Source organism: Blennius ocellaris (assembly GCF_963422515.1).
Source record: "Blennius ocellaris genome assembly, chromosome: 20".
Classification (NCBI taxonomy): Eukaryota; Metazoa; Chordata; class Actinopteri; order Blenniiformes; family Blenniidae; genus Blennius; species Blennius ocellaris.
Genome location: NC_137669.1, coordinates 23012255 through 23022254, shown reverse-complemented (window position 1 = coordinate 23022254; position 10000 = coordinate 23012255).

Below are 10000 nucleotides of genomic sequence, written 5' to 3'. Positions count from 1 at the left end.
TTTTTTTGGAGCGCTGCCACCGGCACAAATTATACAAACAATATTGGTACTTATAACATAAGTCTTATAGCATTAGTTTTTTTTCTTATGCATAGCAACTTGTAGAAGTTAAAGAAACTGTTAATTCGTTTTTATTTTTTCATTTTCTATTTTTGTTTTTATTTCTTCTCTCTTTTTTTTTTTTATTATTATTATAATTTTTATTTTTACAACCATTTTCAATTGGTACAAATTCTTTTTTACATTTTGTTCTCCATTTTATACACATGTATAAGAACAAGAACGGACACTCGTGATGTGATGAGCTTTTTTATTTATTTATTTATTTATTTGTACTCGTATTTTTTATATATTTTCTTTTTAAGCTTTTTTTTTTTTTTTTTTTTACCTGAAATCTTGGATATGAAATCTAATATCATTAGGTTTTTTGGTTTGCTTTTTTCTTTTTATATTTCTTGTATTATTTGTTATTATTATTATTATTATTATTTATTTATCCATTTTACCTTTTGTCTTTGCTGTTTACTTACTCTTTCTACGTCATTTCCTGGCTACTTCATAACACATATGTTTGTGTGTGTGTGTAATTATTATTATTATTATTTTTTCATTATTTTTTTAAATTTTGGTAACTATTTAATTCAAATTTTTGTAACCTTTCACGTTGCGTGTGTATGTGTGAATATGTGTAAATACCTATCTTATTTTTTTTTCTATTGTAGTGTGTAATGTGTGTGTGTAATTATTCCTTCTTTTTTTTTTTTCCTCTCTCTCTCTTTTTTTTTTTCTTCCTATTGTTATTGGGGAGGGAAAAAACAAACAAATCAAAAACAAGCAAGCGTAACTACCCTTGTTTTCTGTCACCTGTGTGTACAATCAATGTGCTTGACAAATAAACATGTAAAACAAAAGAAAAAAGAAAGTCAGATGTGTGGAACGTAGAACCAGAAAAAGCTGGAACCAACTTGTCTGGTTGGATTTCAGTGTTTCGTTCTATTTCAAGCTTGAGTGTCCTGCTGTGACGTCACGCGGCCACCAGGGGACAGCAGAGCCCCGTGCAGCCGGCCGGCAGGTCTGGAACCTGTTCAGGGACTAAATGTTATTTAAAGACGCTCTTTTGTTCCCTCAGTGGAACCAAACGAGACGAAAACAAACGTTTCATCATCGTTAAACCACGTGAACAACAAAGTTCTAGTTCCTTCGCGTGTTTTCGTGGAGTTTTGTCGTGGAGAGCGATTTTTTAAAATAGTGTTTCCATCGTTTCGCCTGTTTCGTTTAGTTTCTGTGACTCCAGGTGTTTTATTGTTTTCCTGCTCAGACATGATGAATTTATTTATTTATTGTTTCATTTGCACCGTTTTTCTTCACGTGAAAAATATCTTTGAAGGTTAAAAACCTCCGGGTCAAACCTGTTAACCTGTCTGCTCAAGGCCCCGCCCCCTTTTTCACCTGCAGCTTTCATCAGCCGGTAAACAGCCTCCTGCAGAGTCAGCCCGCTGGGGGGATCAGGGGGGGGTCTGGACCACTTGTTTGTTGTTGTAGAGCAGCTTATGGTGTTAACCCACGACCCCGCTGCCCTTTGACCCCCCACCCCCCACCCCCTCCCCCCCCCACACCCCCCGGGACAACAGCTCCATCCACACATCAAGGAGAAGGACCGTCACAGCAGAAACAACCCCGATGGAGAGGGGGGGGGGGGGGGGGGGTCAGGAGAGAGGGGGGGAGGATAGAGAGGGTGGGGGGGGCAGGAGAGAGAGGGGGGAGGAGAGAGAGGGTGGGGGGGGGGGGGGGCAGGAGAGAGGGGAAGGAGAGAGAGAGGGGCAATTAAACAGGATGAAAAGTGAAGCCAGCTGAGATGAAAGGATCAGGGTACTAATACTCACATTGCATCGTTAAGGAGTACTTTTAAGTACTTTAATGTACTTTAATGTACTTTAATGTACTTGTGAGGATTTGGTTTCAGCCACGTGACGTCGAAGCGTCGATGACATCATCACGAGGTTCTGATTCTCTGAACTTCATGAAGACTTCAGCATTCATGTCGTCACAGATTCACCCTCGCTGCTTCACGCTAATGCTAGCTCGTTAGCTTCATGGGCCTCGTGAGGCTCCGTAACCACGACGACGCTCTCCAGTGAAACATGTGGAGTCACGGTGTCACGACTCCTTATTCTCCTCGACTGGGTGCTTTTATTTTGACAGTCACTGTAATAACAATCCAATTTGGGACCTTTATTTTGACAGTCACTGTAGTAACAATCCAACTTCGTACCTGTATTTTGACCGTCACTGTAATAACAATCCAAATTGGTACTTTTATTTTGACAGTCACCGTAATAACAATCCAACTTGGTAGTTTTATTTTGACAGTCACTGTAATAACAATCCAACTTGGTAGTTTTATTTTGACAGTCAGCGAAATAACAATCCAACTTGGAACTTTTATTTTGACAGTCACCATAATAACAATCCCACTTGGTGGTTTTGTTTTGACAGTAACTGTAATAACAATCCAACTTGGTACTTTTATTTTGACAGTAACTGTAATAACAATCCAACTCGGTACTTTTATTTTGACAGTCACCGTAATAACAATCCAACTTGATAGTTTTATTTTGACAGTCAGTGTAATACCAATCCAACTTGGTACTTTTATTTTGACAATCACCATAAAAACAATCCAACTTGGTACTTTTATTTTGACAGTCACCATAATAACAATCCCACTTGGTGGTTTTATTTTGACATTCACTGTAATAACAATCGAACTCGGTACTTTTATTTTGACAGTGTCCCCCATCACTGGCTGCTCGGCCTCGACCCGCTCCGCCACGGCGGTCGGGGGGGAAAGTGACACCAACATGGCCGCCGGCGTCGCTAACCTTCAAAGCCGACATGTGACCCGCCGGAGGCAGACGTCTGGCATTCCTCGGCTCGCTACACAAAGTACAATAACTTCCTGGAATTCTTCGACCCTCGGCGGCGGAGCCGCGCCACTTCCTGTTGTCCCCGCGGCACTTCCTGCTCGACCGGGCTCCCACTGTTGTCACGGCAACATGACAACAGAGGACTGGCGCGACCGAGTGCAGAGAGCGGAGGTCAGGATCGTCTCCGGCTCGGCCTCAGGTAACGCGCTCCTGCCGTTAGGCTCCGCCCCCCCCCCCCCTTTCATTTCAGCCGTAATCCCAGATTAATTGTCCCGGTCGGATTATCGTCCAGCGTCCAACAGCAGATCAGGGCGTTGGTGACGGGACGCCCCTTCCCCCGGATCTCTTCACGCCTCGGAGGGTTTTTCCACGCCTATCAGATCGCATACCGGACGAGTTAGCCTGCTCCGGGCCCGGGCCCTCCGGGACAGTGTGGAGATCGGGTGGTCACCTGGGGGCCCCTACACAACCGGCCCCCCAACACACACACAAACAAACACGTCGGTGCTCCGGGAGGCGGCTAATCGCTGGATCGTCTGTTATCTCCGATGGTGCTGAAGTGGTTTTGACAGTGACGTGGAGGAATTGTAGTGGCGCGCGCACACACACACACACACACACACACACACACACACACACACACACACACACACACACACACACACACACACACACACACAGGAGCAGCAGTGGCTCGCTATCTACACCGGGGATGTCGGTTCGATTCCCCCAGTGGTGTGTGAGCAGCTGCTTCAGCACCATTAGTGTTGGTGGATCATGTGACCTGCATCATAATCTGGTGTTAGAGGAGGAAGATGCTCTATAATCTGATGTTAGAGGAGGAAGATGCTCTATAATCTGATGTTAGAGGAGGAAGATGCTCTATAATCTGGTGTAAGAGGAGGAAGGTGCGCTTGAATCTGGATTAGAGGAGGAAGATGCTCTATAATCTGGTGTTAGAGGAGGAAGATGCTCTATAATCTGGGGTTAGAGGAGGAAGATGCTCTATAATCTGGATTAGAGGAGGAAGCTGCGACTCCATCATACCGTCACCTTGTTTTGCAGAGCAGCAGGATTACGTCAGATTACAGGACGGGTCTCGACACATTGAGCTCCTTCACTTCTTCACGCGTTCGAACAGATTTAATTTGTGAAAGTTGGCGGCGTCGCAGCGGCGAGTCGTTGTAATGCGCTGAGCGGCGCGGCGCTTATTGGCTCGGGAGGAGGATGTAATCTGGAGGTAATCTAGAGGAGGAGGTAATCTGGTAGGTAATCTAGAGGAGGAGGTAATCTACAGGAGGAGGTAATCTGGAGGAGGAGGTAATCTGGAGGAGGAGGTAATCTACAGGAGGAGGTAATCTACAGGAGGAGGTAATCTAGAGGAGGAGGTAATCTGAAGGAGGAGGTAATCTAGAGGAGGAGGTAATCTGGAGAAGGAGGTAATCTGGAAGAGGAGGTAATCTGGAGGAGGAGGTAATCTGGAGATAATCTGGAGGAGGAGGTAATCTGGAGGTAATCTGGAGGAGGAAGAGCAACACCTGCTGGCAGCAGGAAGTTCAACGTTGTGATTTTACTGGATGAAAAGTCAAAACGATCCTAAAGACTGAAAGTTTTAATTTTCTACCCGGAGAGAAGAGATACGATGACATCATGTTTAGATATCATGATGTCATCGTATCTTTTCTCATCTCTTTGATGTTTCTCGTTTTCCCGCACATTTTATGTGGAAACTTGCTTTGTTGTTGCCGCAATGATTTTACTGGAACTGGATCGTTTCCAACTGGCAACTTTCCAACTGGCAACTTTCCAATTTACCTGTTGAACTCCTACCTGGAGGTTAAAGCGCTCCTTTTCCTCTCCTCCTCTTCTCCTCCTCCTCTCCTCCTCCTCCTCCTCCTCCTCCTCCTCCCCCTCCTCCCTCTCAGCTCAGCCTCTTCCTGATTGGTCGTCTGTTCCTCCAGAGGGGTGGTGACAAAGTGTCTGATGTCTTCAGGACGTCCAGAGTTCAAAGCAGAGTTCAAAGACTCAGTTTAAAGGTTCATCGTCTTTGTAGGAATAAAATCATCTGCTCAGGAAACCTTCCAGTGAGACCTGCCTCTCCTGTTCTAGTGTGTGTGTGTGTGTGTGTGTGTGTGTGTGTGTGTGTGTGTGTGTGTGTGTGTGTGTGTGTGTGTGTGTGTGTGTGTGTGGTGAGGTTCCCCTCATGACGATTCTGTTTATTCTCAACAAAGAAAGTGAACCTTCAGTTCATTCTGGAGTCTCTCAGCTGGGAATTGGTCAGATTTCCCAGTTGAAAGGTCCCATTTCCCAGTTTACCACTTTCACACAACAACAACAACAAACAAACAGAGTCCAGGAAGTAGAGCGCAGCTCATCATGTCACAACAGAGTCTCTGTTACGTGAATTGCAGCGGCTAATAACCTTTTAAGCGATGAAATCATCGGTAGGTGTTTAAGTAGCCAATTAAAATCTGATCTCCGGAGAAAAATACTGCAATTATGTCTTTTTTTTTTTTTTTTTTTTTTTTTTTAAATCTCTTTAAGAAAAACATTTAGAATCAGATCAACGAGATTCTGGGAGATTTTAATCTGCAACGCTGCAATTTTAGCCACAAATCTGGGATTGAGCTGCAAAGACGTGTTAATGAGTGTTTACCTTGCAGGTGCAGCGATCTGCAGACGAGCCCCTCCCCCCCCCCCTCCCCCTCCACCCTCCACCCCCCCCTCCCCCCCTCCCCCTCCACCCTCCACCCCCCCCCTCCCCCCCTGGCAGTCAGTATCTATATTTAAAGTGATTAATCTCAGTTTGCCTCGATTACGAGGCCTTGAAACGCGACCACAGGTTTGTTTATGAGAGAGCAGCCTGTCGACGAACACGGCGCGGCGTCTGAGTCCACGGAACGCCGCAGAACGCTACAGAACGCCGCAGAACGCTACAGAACGCCACAGAACGCTACAGAACGACACAGATCGACACAGAACGCCGCAGAATGACACAGAACGCTACAGAACGCTACAGAATGCCGTAGAACGCTACAGAACGACACAGAACGCTACAGAACGCTACAGAACGACACAGAATGACACAGAACGACACAGAACGCTACAGAACGACACAGAACGACACAGAACGACACAGAACGCCACAGAACGCTACAGAACGACACAGAATGACACAGAACGCTACAGAACGCTACAGAACGCCACAGAACGACACAGAACGACACAGAGCCCCACACAATGATGCAGAACGCCACAGAACCCTGCAGAACACTGTAGAACACCGTAGAACAACACAGAACCCGACAGAATGACGCAGAACAACACAGAACCCCACAGAATGCCACAAAACGCCGCAGAACCCCACAGAACGACACAGAACCCCACAGAATGCCGCAGAACGCTGCAGAACGCCACAGAACGCCGCAGAACGCCGCAGAACAACACAGAACCCCACAGAATGCCGCAGAACGCTGCAGAACGCCACAGAACGCCGCAGAACGCTGCAGAACGCCACAGAACGCCGCAGAACGCCACAGAACCCCACAGAACGCCGCGGAACGCCGCAGAATGCTGCAGAACGCTGCAGAACGCCACGGAACGCGGCCTATCAGCTTCTATCGTCAGCGAAAGAAAACATGCAGTGAAGCAGCAGCTGACCTCATCACAGCCTCGTTATGACGATGACATAACAGCGTCGCCTCGTCGCCCCGATGATAAACAGTGACGCGTCTTTGTTTTCCTCGTCGAGTGTCTCCATAATATTTTCCTGATGGAAGGGTGGAGGAGAGCGGAGGAGGGGTGGAGGAGGGACGGGGGCAGGGTGGAACGAGGCTCTTTAGAGTCCCAGTGAAATGTAAAACACTACTTTGCAAAAAGACGATAGTTGTGGTTCTACTTGTAAGGTTCCTCCGACTCTGCCCCACCACTGTTGTCGCGACAACAGTGGTGAGAATCCTTCTTCTTTGTGGGCCATTGTGGGCGGAGCCTATGTGTGACATCACGAGTTGTGCAGATCTCGATCTGTTGTGTTTATATCGGCTTGTTTCCTCTTAAATGTCCAAGTTTTTACAGTGTTTTGAAGTTCTAGTCGGTGTTTTATGAGCCTTGATGAAAGATTGAGCCTGGAAGAGACCAGGGAGAGGAGGAAAGGAGCACGGGCGGCGGGAGCCGCTAGCGGGAGCCACTAGCTCGGGTGGCTAGCAGACGATCAAGTAATACCTGGACTCGTCTTCAGTGATTCAGTCTTCTAGCTCTTGGACGTGTTGGATCCAGGAAGCCGGTCATTCTGCCAAAAGTCAGGAGCCTCAAAGCCTCAAAGGTGAAAAGTGGCGGCTGCTGAGGCGAGGAGACGAGGACGAATGGAGGACGAAGCGTCTTCTGCTTCCTCAAACATGTTCCAGACGGGGTCACCGATGGCAGAACCACCTTCTGTGTCTTCTTCATCAATCACTGGGTTTGAAATGACCACGATGATGAAATCTGGTTCAATTCAGCCTCTTCGTGGTCAAAACTCTGATCCTCCATAATGTAAACACAACTTGGGCGTGTGCACAACTCGTGATGTCACTCTGTTATTGTCAGAAGCTCCGCCCAGCAGAGGAAATACCAACGTTTATCGGCTAGTTTCTCTGTTTTAACATTTGACCTTCAGCCAGTTAGCAGGAAAAAGTGTTTTGGAGGTGGAACCTTCATTTCACTGGGACTTTAAAGGGACGGCGTCCCGGGACGTGGTCCTGGGACGCCGTCCCGCCAGGCGGCTGCAGCTTCAGTCAGTCGAGGTTCAATCGTCTGTCAACAAACACAAACATGTGCTGATGAATTCCAGGCCGTCGACACAAAAGCTTCACCTTTAGAGGCGCAGCGACGGTTTGCGGAGGCGGGACGAGGAAGAACCGCCGCATTCCTCCGCCGGAGCTGTTTTTCCGTGACGGAGGAGAAAATCACCGGCAATTAGCAGGACGAATGTGTCCCGTCAGACCTGTCCTCGCCTGCAGCAGGGACATTGTGTGGCGGGGACGGGGACACCGGCGCTCAGACCCGGCTGGATGTGTCCCTGTCCCTATATATGTATCTGTCCCTGTCCCTGTCTCTGTCTCTGTCTCTGTCTCTGTCCCTGTCCCTGTCTCTGTACCTGTCCCTATATATGCATCTGTCCCTGTCTCTGTCTCTGTCCCTGTCCCTATATATGCATCTGTCCCTGTATCTGTCTCTTTCCCTGTCCCTATATATGCATCTGTCCCTGTCTCTGTCTCTGTCTCTGTCCCTGTCTCTGTCTCTGTCCCTGTCCCTATATATGCATCTGTCCCTGTATCTGTCTCTGTACCTGTCCCTATATATGCATCTGTCCCTGTCTCTGTCTCTGTCCCTGTCTCTGTCTCTGTCCCTGTCCCTATATATGCATCTGTCCCTGTCTCTGTCTCTGTCCCTGTCTCTGTCCCTGTCCCTATATATGTATCTGTCCCTGTCTCTGGTCCTATATATGCATCTGTCCCTGTCTCTGTCCCTATATATGTATCTGTCCCTGTCTCTATCTCTGTCCCTCTCTCTGTCCCTGTCACTGTCCATGTCTCTGTCCCAGTCCCAGTCCCCGTCTCTCTCCCTGTCCCAGTCCCAGTCCCTGTCTCAGTCCCTGTCCCTGTCCCCATGCTTCTCCCTGTCCCAGTCCATGTCCCAGCAGAATTCTGTCTAACTTCTTATCTGCAGCGCTGCAGCAGCCGCTGAGCGGTTCCTGTTATTCGCCCCCCCCCCTCGTCCCCCCCCCTCGTCCCCCCCCTGTCCCCCCGTCCCCCCCCTCACCCCCCCTCAGACACTTGCACCCACCCTGGCTGCGTCTCGTCCCCTCGGCAGCAGCAGGACGATTGTTCGTCGGCACAATGCCGGCGGCCCGCCGCGTCTTGTTTTGGCTCCAGAACAACCCTCCACAATAAAAGCCTCTCGGCTTCCCCGGGTTTATTTGCGGCTGATGATTCCTGCGTCTCGTCATTCTTGTTGCTCTGGAACCGGGGAACTCCTCCACCTTGGACTCCTGCTGGAGGAATTCAGAGCGTCTGAATTCAATAATGATTTAAAAATGTTGCGCAACGACGTGACGAAGCTTTAAACTTTAGTTTGTCTTCGTTGTGGCAGATTGAACCTGAAACACACATGTTGATGTTTCCTCAGGGTGTTGAAGGTGGGAGAAGATGGAGAGGGGGTGGTGGGGGGGGGGGGGGGGGGGTTGAGGGGGGGTCAGGAGGGACGGTGGGAGTCTCTCCTTTTTCAAAAGAGAACAAAACAGGAAAGCTTCCCCTTGTTTTGGCTCGTGTTTGGTTCTGCTCATGTTCAGGTCGGAGCACGCACACACACACACACACACACACACCCCCACACACGCACACACACACACACACACACACACACACACACACACACACACACACACACACACACACACACACACACACACACACACACACACACACACACACACACACACACACACACACACGGGGAATGTGTGGCATGCCTCGATAAGCAGGGACAGAATCGCTGACGAGACTAAATACTGGCTGAGACCTTGGTCTGGATCTGGACCCTGGTTCTGGTCTGGACCCTGGTTCTGGTCTGGACCCTGGTTCTGGTCTGGACCCTGGTTCTGCTGACTTGATGATTTGAGCTCCTGAAGCTTCAGGACCTTCTTTTCTTTTCTCAGTGACTTAAAGTCTTTAATCCTCCTTTTCTCTCATCTGTTGTTTGGAGGAGAAGAAAACAAGCTGACGAGCTGCTCCTCCTCCTCTCCTCCTCCTCCTCTCCTCCTCCTCTCCTCCTCTCCTCCTCCTCTCCTCCTCCTCCTCTCCTCCTCCTCCTCTCCTCCTCCTCTCCTCCTCCTCTCCTCCTCCTCCTCTCCTCCTCCTCTCCTCCTCCTCCTCTCCTCCTCCTCTCCTCCTCCTCTCCTCCTCCTCTTCTCCTCCTCCGCTCCTCCTCTACTCCTCCTCTCTTCCTCCTCTCCTCCTCCTCTCCTCCTCCTCTGCTCCTCTGCTCCTCCTCTGCTCCTCCTCTACTCCTCCTCTGCTCCTCCCCTACTCCTCCTC